The sequence below is a fragment of the Nicotiana tabacum genome, chromosome 6, assembly GCF_000715075.1.
Source record: "Nicotiana tabacum cultivar K326 chromosome 6, ASM71507v2, whole genome shotgun sequence".
Classification (NCBI taxonomy): Eukaryota; Viridiplantae; Streptophyta; class Magnoliopsida; order Solanales; family Solanaceae; genus Nicotiana; species Nicotiana tabacum.
In genome coordinates this window covers 187407615-187422601 of record NC_134085.1, presented here as the reverse complement: position 1 = coordinate 187422601, position 14987 = coordinate 187407615, and the positions used below count along the sequence as shown (strand labels likewise).

The following is a 14987-nucleotide window of genomic DNA, read 5'->3' as shown; positions in this document are numbered from 1 at the left end:
TAATAAAACTACGTCATCCATTGCTAGCCACTGGTACAAGTTACATGACCATTTCAACATAAGAAATTGAAGCCAACATATACCTGAGGCCCACATTGCTTGTGGTTATTTCCTAGAATCTTCAATAAGTCCAGCCCAATAACTACTGCAAGAGGAAGAGACGAAAAAGAGGAAAATGAATAAAATTTTCGCTAGAGGAAGGGGTTGAACCTTCGACCTTGTGGTTAACAGCCACACGCTCTAACCAACTGAGCTACTCCAGCTTTTTGCCTCAAAAACTAAAAAATTCACATCATATTCAGGTAATAAGTTTTTTAGACAATAGGCATTTACAAGTAAGTCCCCTTAAAATATGAGATTTGTAATCTTAAAAATAAAAAAAGTGACTTGACAGTATAAATTTTTTTATATTGGCAAGACATGGCGTGATTTCAGATTTTCGAGGACATGGCTCTTGATATGAACGTGTGGAGGTCGAGCATTAAGGTTGTAGGCTAGGGGTAGTTCATAGTTTTTCCCTCTTTGTACCGGGTAGTATGATAGAGTTTTGCTTATGTCTGTTAGCGGTTTATGTTGTGTTCACACTATTTTGTTGTTTTGCATAGGATTGTATTATTGCACTCCCTTTCACTTATTTGGTGTCTCTTAAGATGATGTTATTACTTCTCTTGCTTCTTTTGTTATTACAGATCTCTTCTTTCGTTTCTTTTATGATTTTATTGTCTCTTCTGTTGAGCCAAGGGTCTCCCGGAAACAGCCTCTCTACCCTTCCGGGGTAAGAGTAAGGTCTGCGTACATTCTACCCTCAGACCTCACTTGTGGAATTTTACTGGGTATATTGTTGTTGTTGTTGTAATTGTTATATGATTTAAAATGAGCCTTGGCATAATTGGTAAAGTTGTTGCCATGTGACCAGGAGGTCACGGGTTTTAGCCGTGGAAACAACCTCTTGCAGAAATGTAGGGTAAGGCTGCGTACAATAGACCCTTGTGGTCCGGCCCTACCCCTGACCCCGCGCATAGCAGAAGCTTAGTGCACCAGACTGCCCTTTTTGATGTTTATAATTTAAGCTCGTAAAAACTTATACTAGACGCAGCATGTCCTCTTGCCATCATTGTTTTGTTGCTTAATGCACATTCCTTTACGGTAAGGGGTCTTTGGTACGAGGTATTTGAAAAAATAATATAAGCTTTAGCTTTTGTGCATTACTAATCCCTTGTTTGGTATCTTTTTTCACCTTATGTATAACTAATACATTATATATTATATTTGGTATTATCCTGTGTATAACTAATACATAGCAAACCATGGTATTAGCAAAGCAATTTTTAATACTTGTATAAGCATGGTTAGAAACATAATTGCCCATCAAATCCCTCAAAGTGTCCAATGTTAAAGAATGTGGAGGGTATTTTTATAAACAATTCATTTTTTTAGAAAAAAATATGCAATGCTTTAGTACCCCAAACCAAACAGTGAATAAGAAATAACCTCAGCATAACCAATTCCAGCAATAATAATCTCAGTATTGTTAATATATTCTGTCACACCCTTTTTTTACAAACTTCACTAATCCTCTTAAATAAATAAAAAGATTAAATAAAGCTCTAAAAGGGTTTTCAATTAGAAAGTGACAAAAATTGTGTTCAAAAGGAAATAACTCAGAGTCGCCACCTGACATTGGTTTCGGTGTGCCAGGTCACCGTTTTTTAAAAAAAATAATTTTTCCTTTAAATCATTTTAGGACTCCAAAACCAAGTCCGCACCAGAGATTCGGGTAAACGGGTTCATTTGACTCGGGGAGAAGGTGTTAGGCACTCTCCAAGTCCCGTAACTAGTACTGTTGAGTACATGATCAAGTTGGCTTTTAAAATATTCAATTAAGGTAGAAAACACAAAAAAAAAAAAAAAAGGAAAGTAAACACAAAGATGCTCGAGGTCGTCCCCTCCTAATAAAAGAAAATAAAAAATAAAAATAAAAGAAATAAAGTAAAATCCTAAATATTAATATGTATTGTATTGTTCCACAACTTCGTCATGGCTTCCAAATACATGATACTACGGGCCATTTCCCGGAATAAAATATGTACAAATCCTTCGGGGCATTTTCCAAATAAATTTAATTAAGGGAACGACCTCTCGCCTCAAAACTAACAAAAATCCTAAGGCTTGCCTAGCCAAGTAAGATCGGCCTAAGCATATTCCTAGCGATTAAGTAAGGAGAATAAGGATAAAGATAAAAATAAACTAAAGTAAATAAAATTTATTTCATGCTCATTCTCTTTTTGACTTTTCATTGCCATGTATTTAGACCGAACCCAATCCTGAAGCATGTAGTTTAATTAAATACTAGTGGATTCAATCTATTCCCAATTTCCAACAGGCCAATGCAAGCAAATTGTATCAGACAACTATGGCATTCAAACAAAGAGCAACTCTTCTCAAAATCTCACTCAAAAGGTGCTGAGTTGGAATCTCATTCTAACTAAGAATGAGTCATTGCTAAATAATAAAAATAAAAAATGGTGGATTAAAGTATGATAAAGAGCCGTCAATATTCCTTATATTCCGCCCCAACCTTAGAACATGTAGCAAATGAAAACTCACATTGCAACTTTCATGCGAAAGAGAACTAACTGAATGGGACTATTTCCAAACTAAACCAACAAAGATGCGCCTATTAAGATTAAAAATAGAAAGCCATTTCTCAAACTTCTCGTTTCTGCATATTTCACATTAGCTCACATGATCCAAATCTAACCTCACGTCTATACACAACAGAATCCCAACCCCTAATTCCAAGCTCATATCACATGTTACCTTACCAGAACAAAGGCATGTAACTTACGCTCAATTTATCAAAACAAGAACCTGACTCAAGAAACAACTTTTAAATTAAGAGGTAAGTCCCAAGTGATTACAAGAATGATAACTGAAACAAATCCATGTGCTACCCAAAATTGTATTTAAGCCATTTAACAACTGAGTCCCTCCAAACCTACTTTCAAACAGCTCCTAATTTAATTAATTATGGCTCTTATCATATTTTAATAACACCAAAAAATAAAACAAGAGAAAGAATCGGAGTTGAACCTGACATTACAGCTTTCGATTAAATTTGATGTCGACAAATCTGAATGGAAGCGAATGAAACAACGACAAACGAATTGGAACCGGAAATGGAAATGAACTCGAACCAACAATTGAAGCAATCGACCCTCGGCTGAACAGGGGAAACTTTTGATTAATTTTGCTTGGAATCAATTACAAATGAATCCAACAATGGAAAATTGAGATGAGCAGCAACAAATGAACCCGAACCAGCAGCGAAACTCGAATGGCAAACTCAATTTTCAGCTCAGTCGAACTCCATTTGTTTCCCCGTTTCTTTTCCGATTCCTGACCAAAGATCTCTCCAAATATTTATTCTCCTCCACTGTTTCTGTCCGTGTGTGCGTGGATATGTTGTTCGGAGGTGAGCAGCGGCGCTAGGTTACAGGGGTGGGCGTTTGGTGGTGTGAGGACAGAGAAGATAACCGGCAGGGGGTGGGGTCTTGGTGTTGTCGAAGAAAGGGAAAATGGCGGAAGATTTTTGTGTCTCAAGAAGAAGAAGCTCAAGGATCGCTGGGGGCGGGGGGGGGGGTTGAAGAAGACGGGTTTCAGGGGGTGGGGTCTTCTTGGGTGTATTCCGGCGGATTTGTTTCTAGGCCTAGGTTTTTAGGTTGTATTTTTTGTATGTATTCTTTTTATTTATTTTTTGTTTCTCAGAAGAGTCTAAAAGAATCCTTAGGGTTAACTTGATGGGTGTTAGGTATTAGACTTAATAGGCTAATCTGAATTGGGTAAAAAGTTGAACTCTAAAACTCCTAAAATTATTGTCCAACACCTTAATTAACTCCTTTTAAAATAAGATAAAAATACTACACGATGCAAAAGCCAATCCTAATTAATTAAACTAAATTATATTAAAACATGAAACTATTTTTGTGTTTTCAAGATTATATAAAAAATAAAAAATAAGGTACTATTTTTGTATATTTTTTTATTTAAATTTATGAAAGAACATAAACTAAAATATTTTTGTAATTTTCATTATGTGACGAAATAAATTAAAAGAGTCAAAATAAGTTGAAATAAAGATATTAGACCTAAACTATATATTTACATGCTAAAATATAAAAAATCTTTGGGAGAGTCAAAAATCATATGTCTACGTATTTTATTCAACACTATTCTTAAACCTCCTACCAAACGACCCATGTGTAAGAATAGAACTAGATGCACCAAAATATTAGCAGTTAAGGCCTCGTTATTTGCACTTAATGAGGTATAGATTTAATCATTCAGATCTCAGACATTAGGTGTATTTGATTTTAAAATCTGAAACTTAATCATTTAGATCTTAATCATAAAGTGTATTTTTTTATTTCACAACCACTTAATGGGTCTGAATAGGTACATATGATTAAAATTTGTAACACAGATTTAATTTTACTAACATGCTAGCATCCACATTCATTATTAACGGCTGTCACTACCTACCATTGTCACTTATTACCACCACCATACTCAACTACTAGTACTGCTACCATCTTCAACCATAGCCACCACCACTACCACTGCTATCATCCTCAACCATAGCCACCGTCACCACTACCACTATCAACATCCACCACCATCATCCTCAAACACAATCACATACTTACCCACCTCAACTACCACAACCAACCACCCCATCACCATCAACAATCATAGCTTGCACCGCCCTTCATTATAAACTACCGCCACCCACCATTACATTCATCAATGACAACTACAATCATCACTACCACCTACCATTATTAACTATTGTCATCCGCCACCCACTATCCTTAACCATAATCGTCATCGCTACCAATCACCACTAGCTACTACCCAGAACTACCACCATCAACCAAAACCACCACCAATCACTGCCTCTAATCGACATCCACATGCACCTCCATTAGCAAGTATCACCACCAATTACCATAGTTTAATATATATATATATATATATATTATTGATAGAATATTAGATTAATTAGTATTTTATTTGAATTTTATATTTATTAATTTTTAAATAAAGATAAATTTTATACATTGAAATAGTAAAAAAAACTCAGGTTTAATCATTTAGTATCCAGACCTTAATACACATCTGATCAGATTCAAACGTTTTAATCTTAAAAAGAAAAATAAACCAAAAGAGGAAATGTCTTTTGGTGATAGCCTCTTTTCTCCTTTATGCATTATTTTAAGGCAATATATCAAACTGTATGAGAAGACCTAAAATCTTGAATAGAGAAGTGAATGACAGAGACCACAGTGTATCATCAAATCATTCGCTGATTGACGTCAATAAAAATATATTTTAAAAAAAGAAAAGGGTGCCAAAATGAAACCAGTACTCTGAAATATACACAACGTTGTTTAACTAACCTTTGTGACTTTGTCTCATTGCATACTTTTCACCCCACAAAAATACCTCATTTTCGCTAATAACCATTTCCTGCAATAACACACTGACCAAATTACTAATACGTAGGGCTCGTTTGGTACGAGAGATAAAAAATAATTAATTTCGGCACAAAATTTAAGGAGAATTTATCCAATGTTTGGTTAGGGAAAAATACAGTATAATTAATCGCGGAATTAATTATCTCAGGATTATAGTATTTTTTTATTATTATGAAAAGATAAAATAATTAATTTCGAGATAATTAATTTTTGGATAACTTGTTCCAACCAAACGACCCCGTGGTACTAAAATAATACCTACGAATATATCTGATTTTGTCTGTACATGCTATTTCACTGCCACTCATCAGCTAGTACTATAGCAAAAGAAATTAAAAAGTGTGCATTGAATGGTACTTATCAGCTTTCCTTTTATATGTGCTTGCTTCCCAGGTTTAAATTCACAGTTCTTTACCTCAAATATTAAAAGAACAAATAAAAAGCTTGTTTAATTATTGGCTCTTCTTTCCTTATTTATTGCACTTTTCACTTGAAAAGGAGAATTCATTATTCAATGCTGATGCTGCTATAAGCTGCTCTTACTTCACATAGTTTTTTAAACTAAAGCTTAATGCTAAAAAGTCAATGGAGGGGTTCATTTCTTTGGTCCAATAGAAAATCAAGCTCTTCTTTTTGAATAACAATAGAAGCTTTTTTGGTTACAGTGCTTCGTCTGCTCATGAAAGTAGTTAACTATTCATACATTTTATTTTTGTTAATGTTGCAGAGGTTGAGAATTATGATACTCCGAAGTTTAGTGGGTAGTTGTGAGTTTTCCTCGTCCATGTCATGTCAATAGTAGTGGCGGAGCCAGAAATTTCTCCAAAGGTGTTCAAACTTAAGAAAAAGTAAAAAAAAATTCCGACATAGGGTATTTAATATATGTTATATACCACTAAAATCTAATATTTTACTTATATACACAATTTAATTTTTCGACAAAGGCAATTGACCACCCTTCGAACAATGTGGCTTCACCTTTGGTCAGTAGTATTAGTGTTAGTCTTGTACTTTCTTATTTTTAAATTTTTATTACTACCTGTTGTCTCTTTCGCTTCGATTTTCTTGCTATTTTGTTGTTATTACTTCATGTTGTTACTACTTCTTTTTTCATTCTTTTTTGAGTCGACAGTCTAACGGAAACAACAGTTCTACATAAGGTATGTGCTCAGACCCCATTTGTGAGATTATATTGAATTTGTTATCGTTGTTTTTTCACTAACACATTTTTTTTGGGGGGGGGGGTTTACTATATCCCTCAGACATTGATACGGTGTACTTTATTTCATGAATTAAAAACTGAAAAGAATTTAAAGAAAGATTTTCTTTCTTGTCCAGTTTCAGAATATGACCAAAAGCGGGAATAGGGAATAGGAGGCTCTGCAGTCTAGGCACCCACAATTTTTCCAGTTAATTACCTGTCAATTTAACAGGCTGCTGTATATTCAGGTTTTACTCAGAACCTAAAAAGGTTACTTCTAGTTTCATTCAAGATTTGAAGCAACGTGTAACTAAAGGAACAAAGAAATGAGAAAAAAAAAACAAAGATTAATCATAAGGTGAATTGAGTTGTCAAAATAAGACTAGTAACTGTTACACTATTAATTTAAGAATAAAATATGAAAGAAAAAGTTGTATAGTTGTAGGCTTTTTTGGCAGAGTAGAATCACTTGTTTGAGAAGTAAAGATTTCGTTTTTACCAATACAATTTCAGAGAGAAGCCTTAGAAAAATCCAAGGAGCTTTGGTAGGATTGCTTTTTGGGAAATGGGAGTTTGAGAATTTTGAGTCTCTCCTCTTTTACTTCCTTCTTGTTATAAAGCTATCATGATATGGACCAAATAATCAAACACCAATTATTCTAATCCTCTGTTTTTGTCTGCTCCCTCTGTCTCTTTCTCTTTCAGACTTTCACTGCCTCATTTATACAAACACTTGGTGTGCCGCTGGAAAATGACGAGTAAATTCTTCTGTTTTGTCTTAATTATATTTGCACTTTGTTTAATCTCTGTTAGAAGCAGGCCTTTGGCACCAAATCTCCACTCTTTGCAGAACAAACTGAGTACAAATGAGGTAACTTTTAACCTCCTTTGACTCGTTTTCTCTTAAATTCTTGATTAATGCATTGAAATGTACTAAACAAGTTTTTTCCTGCACTTTATTTTAAAGGGAAACATGAGCAATGAAGGACAAGGACAAGTGAAAGAAACAGAGGAATATACTGATATGAATAAAGAAGAGAAGAAAATGATAGGATCAAGTCCACCGAGTTGTGAGCACAAATGCTATGGATGTATGCCGTGTGAAGCCATACAAGTGCCAACCAACACAGGTCGAGTGGGAGTTCAGTACACTAACTATGAGCCAGAAGGCTGGAAATGCAAGTGTGGCCCTGCATTTTACACTCCTTAGATTACTGGTTGGGTTCATTAAAACCTTAGACCATCTCTAATTTATAGCTACTAGTAGTCGATTGATAGTACAAAGAGAGAGCTAGTTATTGTTGATTTTAGTCCTATGTCACGTTGGAATTATTTTTTTGTTGTATGAGTTATGACTTAAAGAGTGTGTATAGTGGCTTTAAGAAATTTTGTTGATGTTAGTAATAGTTGTGTAGAAAAGAAAGAGTAATGCATTTTTCATTGACGGTTTAAATTTATTCCCAAACCAGGCTGCTGTTCTCACACTGGGTTGAAGGATTGATTTAATTGCTACTATTATACAGTTTAATGACCCGTTTGGCCATAAAAACAATTTTACTTCTTTTAGGAATTAGTGTTTCAATCATGAAAATTTTAAATTTCACTTAAAATTGAATTTCGGAAATTTAAAAATCTCCAAAAGAATAATTTTTTAAAATTTTCATTTCAAATCACCTCACAAACATCTAGAAACAACTCCAAAATATATTCATCTCCGAATGCAAATCTAATTTTCAAATCCATCTACAAATTGTTGGTCGAAGTTGTAGTAGACTAATGCTTTAACAAGCTAAAAAAAGGGATTTTTTTAATTCATATACACTATTTGAAACCTTATTACGAAAAATGTTGATGTATTGGTATTTACCCGACCTAAACACATTTTAGTTATAAAATATATGCAATCCACCTTAAAAGGCTCCTAATCTATTATCAGTGCCTTCAATCAAGGGATTTAGTTACACCATTTTCCTTTTATCTCTTCACTCTCCCCTCTTCTCTCCAGATTCTCTCCAGATATATCAACTACTTCCTCTTTTTGACATTGGACCTTGTGTTTACAATGGGAAAATGAGCAAACAATACTGCGTATTCACCGGAACTAAATGTCAAGCGAGTGAAAGAGAAGAAACTGACGTATATTTCTCCTATCCATCTTGTTTTGAAGATATGACAAATCTAATTTGGCAATATAGCAGACCTCACTCCTGCTTCCCGCCGATTTCTTACTGCTTCTTAACCCATGAAATACCTTCTACACTCCAAATAAATGTTATATGAGGTATTATGATCTCTGAATGGTTAAGCTATTTTTAAATGTTTAAGCTATTTTGGCGATTGTCCTAGCAAAAAATGACTCGATTGAAATCCACCAATATCGTACCACTTAAATACAATTTTTATACAAATTTTATATAATACGTCTTTTGTATATTTTGTATCTCATTTATACATATAAAAAACAAATTTTATACAACTAATTATGTATTATATAACTTATCTATAATTTTCTACAACTTTCACACGTTATTTTCACCCAGTTAAATACAACTATAATAACATACAACTTAAATACAAATTTTATACAAAAAATATACAATATGTCTTTTGTATATTTTGTATCTGAACTATACATAGTAAAAACAAATTTCATATAACTAATTATATAATTATATATTATACAACTTATCTACAATTTTTATACATTATTTCTACTCAGTTATATACAACTACAATATCATACAAGTTAAATATAATTTTTATACATTATTGTTCAACTTTCATACAATAGTTAAATAAAAAAATTTATATAAACAACAACATACAATTTTTTTACAATTTTACTACAATTTCGTAAATATAATGTATATCATGTCGTCTTCTCCTTCTTCTTCTTCTTTTTCGAGTTTCAATATGAAATTCAACCAAAATCAAGTCTAATCTTCACCGAAACACCCTCAAAATTGAGATATAAACTCCAAATCATATTCTCAATTGTTTGCAACAACACCCAATCCAAATAAATAATGATTTTTGAAAACCCAAATTCGAATTCAAAGCTTCAAAGCTTTTTAATGGCTGTCAATGGTGGAATTGCTGCTCTCTTTTCCTTTGCTTTACATTACTGAAATTTGGGATTGAGAGATAGAGAGAGACGCGGAGAGAATTCTCAATTATTTGCAACAACATCTAATCCAAACAAACAATATCTTTTGAAAACCCAAATTCAAATTCAAAGCTTCAAAGTTTTTTAATGGTTGTCAATGGTGGAAGGGTTACAGATTTTCGCTAGTTTTAGAAGAGGTAATAATGGGTGATTGAAGAGGAAATCGTGGGGTATAGTTTGATACGTGAGTGAAGGAGTGGAATTTGGAGAGAAAAACTTGGGGGAGTGGGAATATACGTTATAGTTAAATTAGGAGACTAATTAATACCATTAAAACCCCTAAAATATACATAAGTGGTAATTAGGTATATAAAAGGTAATTATATTAAAAGTTAAGCATGGAGGGTAATATAGTTTACTATATAGCATATGAATGTAAAAATCTCAAAAAAATGCAGATGGATCAACCTCTATAAACTTTTATTACACACGCGATATACTTAGAGCAGTTAAAATGGGCTTGGCCCGCGAAGACATCCCAACCCAGCCCGCTACTTGGGTAGTGTCAGACTAGGATTTTTTGAGCCCCTTTAAAATTGAGGCTTACAAGCTCAGCCCAAGTCAGTCCGCTATCCCGTGAGGCTTGATCGAGGCTGGGCTTAGGCCGGCCCGTGAGCCAAAAATTAATTAAATTTAGATTAATTAAATATTAAATATTTTTTAAAAAAGTAAAAACTAAAAAACTATTAACTATCCATTCCCTAACCCTAGATTGCTCATTTACCCTTCCATATCAAATAGAATTTAGATTTTTGACATGCTTGTAATATGGCAAAATTAATTTTTCTTTTGCTTAATTAATAACGAACTCAAAAGTTTTAGGTGGTCAATAATAATATTTTTCAAAAAAAAATATTACTTTGAGCGGCCAATGTTCAGTTTGGATTACTTTAATATATTATTAATATTTAAACTGTTCTTCAGTATAGAAAAAAAATAATTTTAAATACATACAAAAAAATTTGACCACTAGCAAATTTCAGGGATTTTAAAAATTTTATGGACTATAATGATGAAATCGGCAAATGATGTTAATCCTAAATTAGAAAACCTCAGCATATAAACTTATTGAAGCAATCTCAGAATTTGACGAAAATGAAAGAAAAGTATTAAGAAAATATTCATGTAACTTTAAAAAGAAGAGCTAGAGATATAGAGAATTTACATTTCAATTAGGAGATTTCTCGTCAAATATCAAGCTTTTTTGTACGCACTAAGTAAACAAAAGTTGTTTATATGATTAATTGGCTACGTCTTGAAATTATTTTAAGGATTTAAAAAAAATTCTAAAAAAAGTTGAAGGACCGGCCCATCCTAGTCCGCGGCCCTCTTAGGGTTGGGTTGGGCTGGCCAATTTAAGGCACATTCATATGGCGGGCCAGCCCATCCTAGCCTACCAAATTTGAAAACTCACGAGGCTTGGGCTAGGCTGGACTGAGCTGGCCCGTTTTGACAACTCTAGATATAATTACCAATTATTATAAAGTGATCTAAACCGTTTTATTTACTAAAGTTCGCTCAATTAATTTTGGATCTAATACTGGAATATCGGCTAATAAGTTGTAACTCGAATCAGTTATAATTCCAATAATTTCCTGACGCCTACTACTGTTGTCCAGTTAAATCTTTCGTGCATATTGCTAACCATATACTATACATCTTTTATGCGGATAAATTAATATAATTAGAACTACATCAAAATTAATACTAGTTAACTAGGATTCAAAATAGCAAAAATAAGGTAAAACTGTTATGATAAATATCATATCATGGTGGATGTCTACTCTGCTTCCATGATCTTCATCTCAAATGCTTAATGACATATTCAATGACATACTTGGTGTGTTCAATGACATATTCCATGACATATTTTCTTTACTTTTTATGCCTATATAAAGGCATTGTCATAGATAGGAAAATACACACAATTGAAGAAGAAAATCTCTTCCTTCTCTCTATCTCTATTTCTTGTTCATGTTTTACTAAATTGCTTTTATTTCTTGTTCATGTTTTACTAAATTGCTATTATTTCATAACACGTTATCAGCACGAGTCTCTAACCAATTGAATATATATGTACAAAAAATTTTCTACATCCAGAAAAATTGCAATTAGAAGTCATACATATCATCTCATGGTTAGATTGAAAGAGAAACTATATATGGTAAGTAATGAAACGTAAGAAGGTATGATTATCTTATACTTGTCATTACTTTAATATCTCATATGCACACAACTTCGTTCTACACCTGTATTGCATAAACACATATTAATATTACATCTTTTATATCACATGAATGGAATGAAATTTTCGAAGTTCTATATGTGAAAATCATCGTAGCAGTTAATTGTTGATATGATGCATGTCATGGTAACCAAGAATATGTTATATAAGTTGTCTTATGCATATTTGTGTGTTAACTATCTTCAATCTGTCCTGCCACTTTTAATATTTTCTTTAACTTGGATGAATATTTTTTTCCTTTTGGGTTTTTGCACTTGCATATAAAAAAAAAGAATTAAAAAAAATTGGTCATACTGATTAGAAGAATAAATCATCTTGAAGAAAAAAAGAATTACTTCATATATTTATCTAGGTTGATTAATTACTTCTTTGAAATTTGGAAAATAAACCAGCTATTAAGAAAATATACTTCATAATTTATGATCGTATCATTTGAAAGCAAACGGTGATTAGTATGACTATTAGAAGAGGTATTTTCGAGTATCCATGATCTATTTGATGCTTGCTATTGACTTACCATTTTCAAGTATTTTATGTGAATGATGCATAAGCTACAACTAGTAAGTTGTTATCTATAATGTCACTTTTCAGGTAATATAAATGCCGAATTTATGTATTAGTACTATATATGTGTTGTTACCTATATGTTGTACATTTGATAAATTCATTCACTAATTGCTTAGTTGAATTGAGTGAAGGAAAGTCATGGCGTTAAATCAAATTCAATAGGTAGGGATACCCCGAAAACAACAATATTTTTTAGAGAAGCTCAATAAATATTATCCATTTAAACTCTAATAGAATTTAGAAGAAATATTCTGACTACAAACGGTTGTATTTCATATAGATGCTATAAATAATTGATAAAGCTTTACGATAATTTGAGATTTGTACACTTATTTAAGAAAACAAATTTGATTTGCTAAGTTGCAAATTAGTTGTATACAATTTTCTTGGCATGTGATTGAAATTAAGGCTTGAGAATTAATCTCAATATTGTTTAGCCTATTATGCCATTGATTGAGGGTAAGACATCAGAATCAAGTCCTGATGCTCCATAATGATAAGAGTTGGGTTTGAGTCCCAATTTATTATAGCCTAACATGCCTTTATATATGTAAGACATTGGGTTTGAGTCCCAATGTACCATATTGATGATATAATGATGACTAAAGAAAAATAATATATTTTTCATGAAAAGTCATAAATATTTTCTGACTTGATTTGCTCCATTCTTGAAGTGAATATGGTAGCTGGTAGGGCTGTGCACGGATCGGATCGGATTTAGCATATTTCAAATTCGGATTTCGAATTCTGAAAAGGGTAATCCGAATCTGATCCGAATTAACATTGGATCGGATTTTAAACTTTGGATCGGATAATTTTTCGGATTGTCGGATCGGATTGTCACTCATTGGAGTACTTGTTTGAACTTTGAAGTACATAAACAAATGCTGGGAATTGATTTCCAAATATAAATTGAGCAATCACTTTCCAAATACTTGTTTGAACTTAATATTGTTAACAATGTTCAATTTACATAACTGAGTACTCATAAAAATTAATAATGCAACTGAGTTCAATTTACACAACTGGGTAACAATGTTCGAACTTAACATTTAACAATGCAAATAAAACATAATTCATATCCATTCATCTCCAGTTCTCCACACAACTGTTACAGGACAGTAAACACCATTCATCTCCAAACAAAACCACAATCTGAAATATTACATAATGCAACAATTATCTTTCATAGTTTCAAACAAAACCAAACTGAAAACCCCAAACAAAACACAATCAATTGTCTTTCAAACCATACTGTCATAGCAAAATAAAACAAACCAAACTACTAAAGTCCCAACAGTTCTTTAACATATTACACAAAACAAAAGAGTTCCAAGTTCCAACTTTTGGGAAGCCGCAACAGTCAACACAAACCAGCAACACAACCAGCAACCAGGCCAAATGTAGCTCTCAATCTCAGATTCTCAGTAGGACTGTGAGACAAGTTAAAAATCTGCAATTTCAAATAATTCAAAGAGCATTTTCAGAGAAAGAAAAAGACAGCTCAAAGCTTCAAGCTATCTAGAATTCCAGATTCCAGAAACATACAACAAAACAAGGAGCAAGTGTATAATGAAATACCTGAGCTTGTACAACAAATGAAAAATCACTATATGTCGACAATGCAAGGCTCTCTTCCCGTATTCATAAATTTTGTATAATAAGATAGTAACACAAGAAATTAGTTTAGAAGTAATATAAATAAAAATACAAATAAAGTATATATTAAACACAAGTAATAAGATAGGCTTACCAGCTTCAAGTTGTTCAAGATTATCTGAATCTTCTTCAATTTTAACCGGAGTTGTTGATTCATTACGAAGCCAATCTTGGACACACACACAAGAGCTTGAATGTCACGACCCCAAACCGGCCCGGTCGTGATGGCGCCTCTCGTGAAGACAAGGTCAACTGACACAACACTCACCTTAACCCTTTAAGCATTAAGAGTCATTTTTAAGTCTTTAAATTAAACGATATTTCATAATAAAATCCTGGAATAACAGTGCGGAATAAAATACCAGCCCGACATCGGGGTGTCACTAGTCATGAGCAACTATCAAGGTCTGAATACAACAAAAGTCTAAAAATGTACAAAATACAGTAACAACAATGAGGGGAATGAAGCGGTGCTGCGAACGTTATGCAGACACATTGCTAACTCTGATGACTCCGCAGCTGAGCTATCAACACCCGCTACCAGGTTCCGATATACCTGAATCTGCACACGAGGTGCAGGGAGTAATGTGAGTACTCCAACCCAGTAAGTAA

At 33.0% G+C, this 14987-nt stretch overlaps 1 non-coding gene across 1 annotated transcript; it reads right to left on the bottom strand.

Annotated features, from left to right (window-relative positions):
* Nucleotides 1-189: 189 nt before the first annotated feature.
* Nucleotides 190-263, bottom strand: TRNAN-GUU (transfer RNA asparagine (anticodon GUU)). Its single transcript has one exon. It is a non-coding gene; the product is annotated as a tRNA-Asn (tRNA).
* Nucleotides 264-14987: the final 14724 nt, after the last annotated feature.